Source organism: Thunnus thynnus, chromosome 9 (assembly GCF_963924715.1).
Source record: "Thunnus thynnus chromosome 9, fThuThy2.1, whole genome shotgun sequence".
Lineage (NCBI taxonomy): Eukaryota > Metazoa > Chordata > Actinopteri > Scombriformes > Scombridae > Thunnus > Thunnus thynnus.
This window is the reverse complement of record NC_089525.1, coordinates 31,067,599-31,081,004: the sequence shown is the minus strand read 5'-3', so window position 1 is coordinate 31,081,004 and position 13,406 is coordinate 31,067,599.

Genomic DNA, 13,406 nt, shown 5'->3' with positions numbered 1-13,406 from the left:
TATTCTGTAATTTCTATTGCTTTTATCTGCTGGGACAAGAAGATCGAATAAATATTTGCATAGATAATTGCAAAACAGAGTGCAGACCTGAGTCCCATAGTTAAATATATTGTGCATGTTGTGTTGACAATCTAAAAATAACTGTTAATTGTTTGACTTGGAGGGCTGTAAGCCTCACAGCTATGTGGGCATTTCAAAACCAGCGCGGTCCAGCTGAGTGTGCGCATTTAGGCCAAAATCTAGCTGCATGGCTGGAACACGTTTTGCATATTATTTGCTGACATGACTATTCATTGTAGTGCCAGAATTGGTCTGGTAAATTGTTGAAGCCATTGCAGTTTCCTTGATGTGATTATGTATTGTAAGGATAGGACTTCTCACAACCAAATATGTGGACATTTTTATGTTGTATCTTTAGATAAATCCTATATGTTATAAGTTCTGTATTTCCATTTCAGGAAAGTGGCAACCCCAACGTCAACCCTCTGCAGGTTGGAACCGGAGCTGCAGGTAATTTCACTCTTGGCTTTATTGTTGACATATATAGATACATCTAGATGTTGGCTGTGTGACAATTCATTAAATTAATGATTCAATATGAAACAAAATGACTGTGTGGTTTGATACATTTTAAGTACAACACAAATATAATTAATGGGAATCTGCTTTATCTTAACATGTCCAAAAACAAACAACTTTTGACTGAAAGGGGGATGTGCACACTAAAATCTCTTGATAGAAAACCTCTTAATATAGGAGATCTACCCTCATCCATTGGACACACATCTCCCACCTTCTGAGCTGGACTTTGATCAACCACTGGACTACCTGGCACCTCTGGCCTCTCCAGCTCCTCTTGCCAGCTTACTACCTCTGGCCTCTCCACATCTGCTGACCTGCCTGTCCATCAGTTCTTTTCTAGGGAGCAGACCCTTTTTATAACTGATTTAATGAGGCAGCATCTCAACTTCTAATGAGGAAAAGTTGCCAAGCTCCTTAGCCGAGCTTGGGGCCAGAGTTTGTATGGCCTGCGGCCACAAATAACTGTTTTGGCAGGAAATATCTCAAAATCTTTCTAAGCAGTTTAATCTTAAATTCGTCCCAGTGAAAGTTTATTCGAGTGCAGACACTTGAAGATTCCTTCAAAAAAGTTAAGGATAACATCTCCACTGGCCAAAGATTTGTGTAGTTTGAGCTGACTGCGGGTCACCATGATTTTGCCTTCCCTGTCGTGGGCACACAAAGGGGAGTTGAAATTAGAAGACCAGAAGCCTTGAGAGGACAATTAACTCCCACCTCCTAAGGAGGACAACTGGCAACTCCCAGCTCTGTAAGAGGTCAACCAACCAGTAGCCCCTCTGCTGAGGCCTCTGCTGACCACACCAGCACTCCCACAACCACTGCTGGTGGGAGGCTCGGGGTGAGGACTCAGCCAGCTGACTGACTAACTGATGCTGCAAGCCAGAGAAATGATGACCTTTCACAAGCGGTTTGAGGGACTCATTAGAGCTTCTCTCGAAAAACAATGTTGTTTGTAAGCACTATGCAGTGTTTGACCTGTAGACAACAAACTCTGCATGTTTTGGATCCGCTACCTCAAACTGAATGTAGCCACTGAAATGTGCCTTGAACTCAAACACATTTACTCAAGACTGCTGGTATTAAGGGAGGGACGGAGAATCGGAGAAGGAAAAAATGTGTAAGGAGAACAGCAAAAAGAGGAATGGGAAGGGATGAGAAATGGACACAACACAGGTGGATAATTGTGCATACACACGCACACACACACAGTATATTGGCTTTGGACTACTTAGTCTTGCTTAGTCAGTTACTTTTATACAAACAAGCTCCTTATATGTTTATATGTGGTCTTATTTTAAAAGCAAGCTGTGCCTTTTTGGAGTTGTTTTTATTTACTGCTCAAAGAAAATCAAATGTACCTTTGTTATGTTATTTTTATGGACATAACAAATGTCAATGTACTTGAAATGAAGCTCTGGAGATCCTCTACTGTTATACTGTCTGCAGTTCTCAATCAAATAAGCTACATTTAATTTAACTTGACTTGTTACACATTTTATGCATTTTGAATGAATTATTTAATTGAATGTTAAGCTTTTATGCAGCACTGTTTGACCAGTTGAAACTGTTAAATTCATGTGCTTAAGTACACATTACATAATTAAACCATTCAAAAGCTTTTTTTTCCAGTGGTCTCCCTGTGCTGCTTCATAGCATGTTTCAGTAATGTTGTAATGTCTACACACCAGAAATGTCTGGTTAGGTCCAAATGCGTCCAAGAGTTTGTTACAACATGAGAACAAATGAAGCCTTTTTATTCAATTAAATTATATTTATTGTCTTGTAAATTCATAAGAATTTATTTACTTAGTCATTCATTTATTATTTATCTGTTAATGACAAAGAAAATGCCAAATATCCCCTGCAAATGTCGTAAAAGAAAATGGTGTCATGCCATGAGGAACTTCATAAGTGTACACTATATGCATCTCTATAGTCCCATCAAATATTGCACTGCCTTGTCTTGGACATCCATAAGGATGTTCCTCACATATACTGAACACCTGAATGCACATATTCTGCAGGATGTTAGCTGCAGTGATTATCTTGACCACAATGTCCAGTGTTTTGGTGTTTTGAATATCACAAAGTCTCCTCCTCTGTCTGAACACTTGCTCTACCACCACCCTCTCACGACGGTTGCGTTCTATGTGATGTTTGCGTTCCTCTGCGGGTCCTCTTGTGTCAGTGTACTGTTATCTCGCTTTGGTGTAAGAATATAGGGATGAGACATATGCACCATCACCAAAAAGATGATAGGCCTCCATCAGCTGCAGCCCTTAACGTGTAAATCGTGCACTTTTCCTGGTGCCCCCACAGAAATGTCTATGAAGCAGCCCTGATCATCCACTATCTTTGTTTGCAATTGAGATAGTCCCTTTCCCGAACTATGGCCTGTTAAATTTTAATATGGCACCCGTCAATTGATCCTATGATCCCCTTATGCCACAAACTTGCTGAAAAACTGTTGAAGAGGCTCCTCTTTCACAAGCAGTGGGCCAAGTGATAAAATTTTCCATTGAGCAAGACACATCCAGCATGTCTGACACAACATTGTGTGCTGTGCCTTGTAAAATATGATACAACACGCTCAACTCACAATGATATAATGAAAACTAGGAGCTGGATCCTTAAAGTAGTCAATAATGAAAAAAGAACGGCTATGACAGCACTCCAAATTTACTTTTTTATTGCCACACAAACGTTCCGGGCAAGATGGCCCTATTCAGCATGTGTACTGGCAATCATACCTGTTTCTTGTGAAACATTAAATTTATCCTAAATTTCACGAAAGGAATTTTGGTTTCCCATGTACCAGAGGAGGATGCAGGCTTTCTGGACAACAGTAGGTTGGGGTCAACCCACATGGTACATGGTATTCATCAGAGAGCCCAAAGGCTTTTAACTTGTTGACAAAGATGTCAAACTGCTGTCTGGTAAATCTCAGATGGCTCTGGAATGTACGTCAATCATGATACGCAGGCAAGTCCACTCTAAGCCAGTTTTCAAGATTAGATGAAATGGATGCTGGGAAAGTTGTAGGATGGCAAGTCTGAAAACACACACACACACACACACACACACACAGACATCATGATGTATATCATATAAATGAATGAAATATCCCCCAACCCATCCAGAAATTGACTTTATTATAACCTACCTGGAAACATCATTTTATTATGTTAGATCATTACCTTTAGGTTGTATGTTTTAATCAGAGCCTTTAGACAAGGGAGTGAGGAGAGCTCTACAAAATGATACACCTTTGCTTTTTCCTGAGATATTTTTGTATTTTAGCCGAACTATCCTCTAACGTTAGCAGTGTAGGCTAGTGGCCCTTGCTTTGGACTCAGAACAAATGGATGTTACAGCCAGAGTGGAGGGATAGGGATTCTGCGGCCTATACACTGAGAGTTTCTGGCTCCACTGAGTAATGGTTAAATTATATATATATATAAAAATTTATCACCTTTGTTGTCACATTCCTTATTATTCTGAATGGCGTTGAAATACATCAACATAAGTCAACATTTCTTGGAAAGAAGTGAAGAATGACGAGAACAGTCTTTTATCATCCATGTTGCTTAGCAGCATTGCCTAGCAGTGGTGTTCTCAGGACTTAACCACTTGAACGCCAAGCATATCGTGTACATGACTCCCCATGTCGTAACAATGAGCTCATGAGTTCCATTTGAAGACAGCAATAGCTACATCTTTACAAGACTTTTAGGGTGAGGCCAAGATTTTGACCTGTGCAGATGCTTTCTTTTAAGCTCTTAGACATTTACCGAGTACCAAAAATAAAAAAGTAGAGATAAGTAGAAAGTAGAGACACCAGGAATGGGAAAAAAGGAGGTCTGATAATGGATTTGGATCCCAAAAGTACTTATTCAGGTTTATTTGCACCTCTACTCCAGACTCCTATCAAAAGTCCAAAACCAAAAAAGATCTGCACAGAAGAGCCTGAAGAGAGAGAAGAAACGGTATCCAATGCTGACATCCTAAAAGCCATTCATGGGCTGAATGACAATTTCTCTAAACTTGAGCAAATGGTAAATAAAAGCACAGCTTTTTCTTGCACCACAAAAGAAAACATGAAAAGACTGGAAATTCAGTGGAAAAGAACAGATGACACAGTGAAGAAGTTGAACGAGCAGATTAATACCCTGCAGGACAGACAAGAAGAGACGGAAAGGTACAGCAAATGGTGGAATCTCCGTCTTTTGAATCTCCCAGCGAACAACAACGAGGATGTGAGAAAGGAGGTACTGGAGATCATTGTTCAGATTGTCCCAGAGGAGAAGAACAAGCTTGGATTCATGGTTGACACTGCGCAATGAGTCGGGCGCCCAAGAGAGGATAAAAGTGCATGCCCCATCATTATGCAGTTTACCATGTGCACCTTCAGGTATAAAGTATGGAGGGCTCCCCTCAACGCTGATGTCATAAAGAAAAATAATCTTCAAACAGTGGAGGATCTCGTTTGGAGAAACAAACTTTGCCCGCTTGTCAAGCAAGCACACACCGAAGTAAAAAAAGACCAAATGGCAGGGCCCTGTTGCCATTATTGACGGTATGAGATTTACTGCATAAGATAATGTTAACTGATTCATAAGGTGATTCAACTACTTGAGGTTTACTGTGTAACCCATGTTTTGGGTTGTTTACTTTTTATTTTCATGCCTACATTTTTGATTAAGCTATATGTTCACTTCATTAGTTAAAAAATAAGAGAGATCCTAAGGATTTTCAGGTACTCAATATTGAGAGATTTCTACCTGAGAGTATCTAATTTCTCTGACAGTTTCTATCTCTGAGCTTTATAAGTTCATAGTTGTCTCTAACAGACATTCAGTTTATATATACATATTTTTTTATTGCACTTACATCTTAGTAAATGTCATAAAGAAAAATAATATCTCTTAATGTCAAAGGCATCTGTGAAAGTACTAAAAGAAAATCTGTCCTTATGTTCTGTAGACGAAAAAATGCAGACTCGATATTTTTATGAGAGACTCATCCAGGTTATGGTGATATGAAGTTTTGGAAAGCACAGTGGCGTGATCAATGTTGTTTTTGTCTCTCAATGCCTCTCTACAATCAGCAGGTGTCGCCATCGTCCTTAACAAGTTCAAAGGGGACATTGCTGAGTTTGTAATTAATATAGCCATAACACATAACACAACTCAGGCAAAGATCACAAAAACAAATATAAGGAAGCACATGTGGTCATTGGAGGAGATTATAATGATGCTCCAGATGATCTTATAGATAGAGTACCTGCAAGAACATTCCAGCACTCAAGATTCAAAAGTACTGCATTTATTTGTGAACAACTTTCAGTTATACATGTTTGGCAGGTTCTAAAATTCTGATAAGAAAGAGTTTAACTGGAGCAATACCAATAGATCTTGACTTATGGTTTATATCCTTCCTCTTGTCTACAATTTGTTTCAGAATCCTCCCATAATGACGCTCTACTATCTGATCACAAACTAAGTACAATCCATTGAGTAGGCACCAAACAACAGAAAAGTAATTTACATGGTTATTGGAAATTAGATAGTAATTTATTAAATGATGATATATTTTGCAATTTGGTGAAAACAACAACAGAAAGAGTATCTGGTGATAATGAAATGAATCACACACAGAAATGTGAAGATTTCAATTTCAAGAAAGAGGGAAAGGGAAAGAAACTACAGCTACTTCTTTGCCTTAGAGAAACGAAACTGCAAAAGAAATAATATTACTGCCTTTACGATTAACGATAACATAATTTCCAACCCTTTAGACATTTTGAAATATGTTGGTTCATTTTATAGTAATGTATGCAAGTCAAATTCTCAGGTCAGTGATTGTGATTATAGATTGTGATTATAGAATTGCATGTTTTACATAATCCAGTTATTAAAGGTTTATCTATTGACCCAGTTAGCTGATGATACAGCGCTATTTCTAAGGGATAAACATCAGATTGAACATGCTATATCCCTAATAGACCAGTTTCTGGCTGCAGGTTTAAAACTCAATAAATCTAAATGTGAAATTTTATGTTTGTTTCAGACTGAGGAAAAGACTTTATGTAATATACTTGTTAAGAAATGTGTTAAATATCTCAGCATTCATATTTGTAATTTCATTTTCAAAATGTTCATTTTTACATGACTTTTCGAGCTCATGCTGCCTTCAAATGGAACTCATGATCTTGTGGTTACGAAATGGGAAGTCATGTACATGATAAGCTTGGCATTCAAGTGGTTAAGTCATGAGAACACCGCTGCTATGCAACATGGAGGCCAAAAGACTCCTTGTTGTTCTGTCGGCATCTAGAAGCCACCGAGGCTAACAAGTTAGCTAGCTAGCAAGCAGGTGACGTAATGCAGGAAATGCAAAAGCATAATGATGGAGGAAAAAGATGAGGCCTTTGGTAATATGAACATTTTCCTCAGACATATTATGAAATGACTTTTAAAAAAAAAAACCCTATACAACAAAAATTACAAAATATTAATTCACCAGTCACCAAAAAATGGACTTCCATGGCCTCCAACATTTCTGAAAACGTCAACAACATGTCTCAACTCCTCACAACTTGTGAACTCGGAGTGTTCAGAAAATTTCTACTTTCAAAGTCGTGAATACCACAAGAGGAAGGCGTACATATGGACTCTTCTCATGAACACGGTAAACACGACCCTGTTTGAAGGCAGCATCAGTTAGCCGCCTAACCAGTTCAAGAATAAGAGTGAAAAACAACACAGATCTGGTTAAATGTGTTTAAGGGAAGAAATGAAACAGAGTAGTAACAAGCTAAGGCGGTAAAGAAAGACAGGAAGAGGGGGAGTCACGACTGAGGGAGAGCTAGAAGTGAGGCTACACAGGGGCGGTGGGTATCTCCTGAAAATGCAAAGTGATTGACCGTTATATCCTGACTTTTCAACTTCATAACATCTACTATATTACCGTCTTATTATTTCAACCGAGCTAGCAGCCACCATCTCATTACCAGGATGTAGACAGGGCCTCACAGAGTGACCCAATTAATCAAACAACTATTATAAAAGAATGAAGTGAAGATTTTACACTGGAAATAAATGTGACCGTTAATCTAAGAGAAGAACTTACCAACAGGTCAATTATTAAAAAAAAACAAAAAAATTATCATAGAAACAAGTGATTTCTCTGAGGTCTGCTGTGAGACAGACTGAAGGAGGAAGCTGAGAGTGTTTTTTTCCTGCTGTGGCTGAGGGGAGGGACTCCAGGCTTTGTGGACGAGGCTCGGCTGTTGTTTCACATTCTTGACACTGGAGTCTGGATGAACGGGTGGGGATGGTAACAGGGTGCTCTGCCTCTCCCTCTCCTGTCTCCCAGGGGACCATGAACAGCTTCATGCACAGCTCACAGCTCACAGTGGAGAGTATAAAGCAGCAACATAAACCCACAGGCAGGAGACTTTATTTACATTTAACAGCAAAGACACTAACATGTCAGGCTTGTGTGGTCGTTATATTGTTGAGTCTACAATTTATATAAGTGGTGCTCACTGCAGAGCCAAATGGGTGGAGCTTCACCTAGTCCAGCTCCACCTCTCTGGACCTAGTGAAGCACCACCCCTCTTTTATTTAGGCCTAAACTTCATGCAATGTGTTATTTAAACTGCACTTTTGCACACACTCAGGTCATAGCTAAACCAATGTGTTTAAGTTGATAATACACACACTGATCCAAAACAGAGCATGCAGTCACAGAAAGATTCAAAACCAGTTCAAACCAGAATATGACTCATTTATTTTCCTTAAAGATGTAACAAATACATCAAAAATAAATACGTTTGTGAAACAAATATCATATACATGAGTGTATTAGTAGGCCTAGAATGGGCTGCTTTAGTAACTCATGAGTTTAGAAAGATGAGAACTCCAGAAACACTTGTAGTATGAAGAACAACTTTATTAGTTGACCGACACGTTTCGGCTTGTGGCCTTCATCAGGGTCATCAGGGTTGCAGGAGTTCTCATCTTTCTAGACTTCTTTCCCTTCTCCGTGCACCTTGGAAGTAGGTGAAGTTGTGCCAGAGACCCTCACTCTGCATCTACAGCAACTCATGAGCTTCCCATTTTTCCTCATTTGGATGAAACTGTTACAATATAGTGGTCATTGCTTAAACAGAGAATCAGGAAACTGACTTAAATCATTTTGTTCATGTATCTTGTCAGCAAGGTATCATAGCCGCTGTGAAGCACTGAAATAAATACGGTATCACATTATCCAGAGTATCTGAAGTTGTGGTGGACTCTTTAAAACATGTAGCAAGTCGTCATGGTGACGTTCCTCATGTCATCATTGGTCATAAAGTCTGTTGAAGAAGAAGAGGACACTTGAGAAACATGACAATAATAAATTAGACTATTGTTATGATCTAAATTTAGTTCATTTTAGACATTAAAGGTTAAAATTACAAATAACGACTTGCTCTTTTCAGCTGAAGGCTGTTTGTTAGACAGAGATTAAGGGATTTTCTGGGAATAAGAGAAATTGGCAAGACGAGGAACATGATGGATAGCTTTAGGAAACATGGGTTTACAGTATAAACCTGAAACTAACCACTAAGCCTCCCACCATTGGAGCCTGCGGAGGAGTCGCTTTCCTCGGTGTCAGTCTCAGGGAGCATCGCTTCCTCACCGTCATCACAGCTGTCCTGAACTTGGCCGTCCTCCTCTTCTAGGTTGTCCTCCTCTTTCTTGAGGACCCCCGTGGCCAGCAGCCGACGTGAGTTGTGTCTGTCCGCCACCTTTCCAAGTGGTGTTCACTGAACTAGTGCTTCCAAGTTGTAAAAATGAGCTGGTTTGGGGCTGGACCTAGAGGTGGAGCTGGACTAGGCCAAGCTCCATTGACTCTGCAGTGAATAGCCTCTCAATTTATATGCTTTGTGAACATAATGTTCTTGTGTTTTGTTTTGCTTTGTTTTATCGCCCTTTTCACACAGATTCCCAACATACTTACACTATTTTGTCTAGGCTTTGGTAAATCCCAACGATAATAATGTCTGAAAAAATACATTACTATTGTAGGCTTATGTCCAAAGCAATCAAACAATCATGATTCTCTAAACCTTTTTTCATGTGGAAGGTTTCCAATGAACATGTGTCTTTTTAGTATTTGACTAACTTCAAGCCTTATAGTAAAACTTACATTATAATCCAATATATGCTTGTTATAAAAAAATATGATTGCACTGTGTATGTGTGTTACTATTTTACATAGATCATGATGAATTGTTCCTGTCTTGTACTGCAACTCTGCAACATCAGCAGACTCATCAGCTAAGGTAAAAAGGAAGTTTTGCATTATATTTGTAAAGTTTTCTTTGTAACCTCATCCTGTGTGTTGCACTGCGAAACATTATACATACTGAAGGGGTTTTCAAAGTATTGCTGTGGCCTATATGTGTTAATTTATGTATGAATATAAGAAATATGCAGGTTGACACAGTATGACACCTGCTGCTGCTCAGAATATCAACATTTCAGGATATAAAGACAAAAATAGAGATACTGCCTCACGGTTGTGTACCTCCACCAACCAGTCAAGTTGCAGTTTTTTGCATTTATGTCTGTCCAGACTTGTATAATATTTGTAGTAAATACTTTGAAGGAATTTCGTAAAAGGTATTAAGTGTATTTTTTGGTGAAATGGACATTATCACTATATTGACATGTATGATTCCAGTGAATGATTTTTAGTGAGAAACATGCTGTCTTCACTTAGAGACTATTTTTACAGAGGACTGATAGAGAACTTCATCACATGGTGCAACAATAATCACCTGAAGCTCGATATCAGCAACCAATGAACTTGTGGTGGACTACCGGAGGAACAGGAGGCCCCCTGTCATCCAGGGAGAGGAAGTGAAGCGGGTGGACTCATACAAGTACTTTGGGGTCCAAATCAATAAAAAATGGGACTGGACTCACAACACTTAGGCCCTCTTCAGCAAGGGACAGAGCAGACTGTTCCACCTGAGGAGACTCAGATCCTTCAGTGTGTCCAACAGCCTCCTGCAGATCCTCTATCCTCTATCCGTGTTGGGTGGCATCAAGGCTTGGAGGTCAGCAGTCTCAGCAAGCTGTTATGGAGGGCCAGCTAGGTGATCGGGCTGTAACTGGACAGCGTGGAGGCAGTGGCGGAGAGGAGGACGAGGGACAAGATCAAAGCCATCTCGGACCCTCTCTACAACGAGTTGTAGCAGACGGGCAGCTCATCCAGCCATCGGATCATCTCACCCAGGTGTAAAACAGGGTGCAACAGCAGTGGAGACCACAGACTACGAGGACCCAAAACGTATTTTGTGAGGTCACAGTGAACTTGACCTTCAACCTAATCAATTCATCCTTGAGTCCAAGTGGATTTTTTTGCCAGATGTAAGGTATTCCTGAGACATCGCATTCATGAGAAATGGACGGACAGACGGACAACCTGAAAACATAATGCCTCCGGCCTGAGCTGTCTTTCCTCTGATCAATATAACTGAAGTTTATTTAAGCATGTTTAAGCTTGACAGGCACTAGTGTATTTGTTGCATTGATATCATCTGATTTGTGTTGTATTTTAGAGATGTTTTCACTTATTCTGCCAGATCTTAAAACTCATCAAAGACTAGAAAGTGCTCGGAGCCAACATGACTCAGTCATTTTCTTGAAGCTTACAAGTTTCCCTCATGGAGGTTGAGAGATGTCAGATAGTGAGGGATGGGCAGGAAGTACAAATGGCATGAATGAGTAACCGATCACTGTTGTTGTAGTTTAGCTTGTGAACCTAAACTACAACATTTCAAGTAAGCACTTGCATTTGCATTGACAGGATTGACTTTCATTTGCACAGCTGTCCTTTTTTTTTTTTTTTTTTGTTTAGTTTTTGTTGCAAATGTTATGCTTTTAGATTTAAGGAGTCCGGTGACCTCCGCCCAACTTCCACTCGAGCAGCTGTGTAATCAGAAATACTGAAAACACCCCTGTGGTTTTACAGAGTTTTAAAGAGTAACTTAACACCGGACTATAAAAGCGATGTTTCACTGCTTTCTTTGGTGAAAGTTTGACATCTGTTGCACCTGTGACCACACCCAACAGTGATGTCACCGTGTACTGACACACCCTGGAGTACACTTCTGCATCACTGCTGCAAGGTGAGGAGTTATACCACTTTTATGTCATATTGAAGTTACCATAATTATGTAAATAGCATTCATGTCAACCTCCAAGACGTAATTATGACTGAGAAACTGGGATTATTCCGTAAACGCCGATATATCCGACTTATGGATATATAAATCTGGAAGTGCCTAAAACCCCAGCAAACATGGATACCTCACATCATTTAAAATCTGATATTCAATGTAATTAAATCCAGATTTAATTGATAAAATGTAATTTGGTCAATGCACATTATTTTAAACCCTCATATGACCAACTCTGTTATCATACAACATACATTTTTTACTAATACAAGCATTATTATTATTTGATGTACATGTTTTGTCCATTGGAACATTTTTATAGATTTCATTATGTGTGACAGCACTTTTTATCCATTCATACTCACTGCTACTTGCACTTTATTTTCTTTTTACTGGATCTGTTCTTGCTGCGTACACTGTAGCACAGGAACATGACTCCCATGACTATTTAATATGAAGAGGATGATAACTAATTCTACCTTTGCATTGACATGCCCTAAAGAATTAACTGTGATAATTCCTCTACTGACAGGGTGGAATAAATAATAAAGGCAAGGCCGTGCAGGATTTTGCAGGCATGCAACATCTGCCTCAGCACTTGGCTGACTCTCTTATCTTGAGCAATAAGTGTATAAAAGCAGAATAAATTCCAGATAAAAACAGTAAACAAATACAAAACCACAGTCTCAGTAGATGGATCATGGTTGAAAAAAAAAAAAAAAAACTGCTAGAAAAGTAAACGTGTGCTGCAGGAAAAAGCAGAAGAGGCTGTTTCAGAAGCTTGTAAAAAGGCTATTTTGGTGTCTCAAACTAAACTCACAAGAGAGGATTTTAAAAGCATTTCTGCCGCACAAAGGCTGCATTCAGAGACACATAATAGATGAGAAGTGACCACCGAGGATGAGATGGAAGGTTAAGCTTCTTATGAAAAAGATTTCTCATGTGGTCAAATCTTCCTAGTAAACAAACCGGCCTCCTTGTGACTCTTGTCAGATTATCTCAATAGAAATTCTTTAGCAGAGGAGAAAGAAACGCAGATAAGATAAGATCATCCTTTATTAGTCCCCCAGTGGGGAAATTTGCAAAGATATGAATGCATGCAGAGATTTCCAGATCTTTTCATAGTCTTTTATTCATGAGAAAGAGTTCGGTCGTGCTCTCAGTGTCAGTAGAAACATGTTAATTGTGAGAAAAACTCTCAGCCTGCGAGATTTTCCCCTCATTAAACGTCCAAACAATATATCCTCTTTTATTGTTTCAAATATCAGTACACCTGTGTCCTCGTCCGGGACGTGGACTCTTGTATGGAAAATAAAAATGAACAACTCTAATAGCAGTAGCAATAGCAGTAGTCAAAAGATCAAAAAATAAACAAAAATGACACAAAATCAATCCACCACCAGAAGAGTGCAAAAACTAAATAGTTTTTTTGTAGAAAGCAAGCAGAGGGAACATTTATTTAGAAACTTTATTTTTGACTTTACAGTTTTTGTCTCCTCAAGATAATGTTCAAATTGATCTCGAATTAAAGCCCTGAACAATTCACAACATATATATAATATTGTCAACAACATACATTTACATC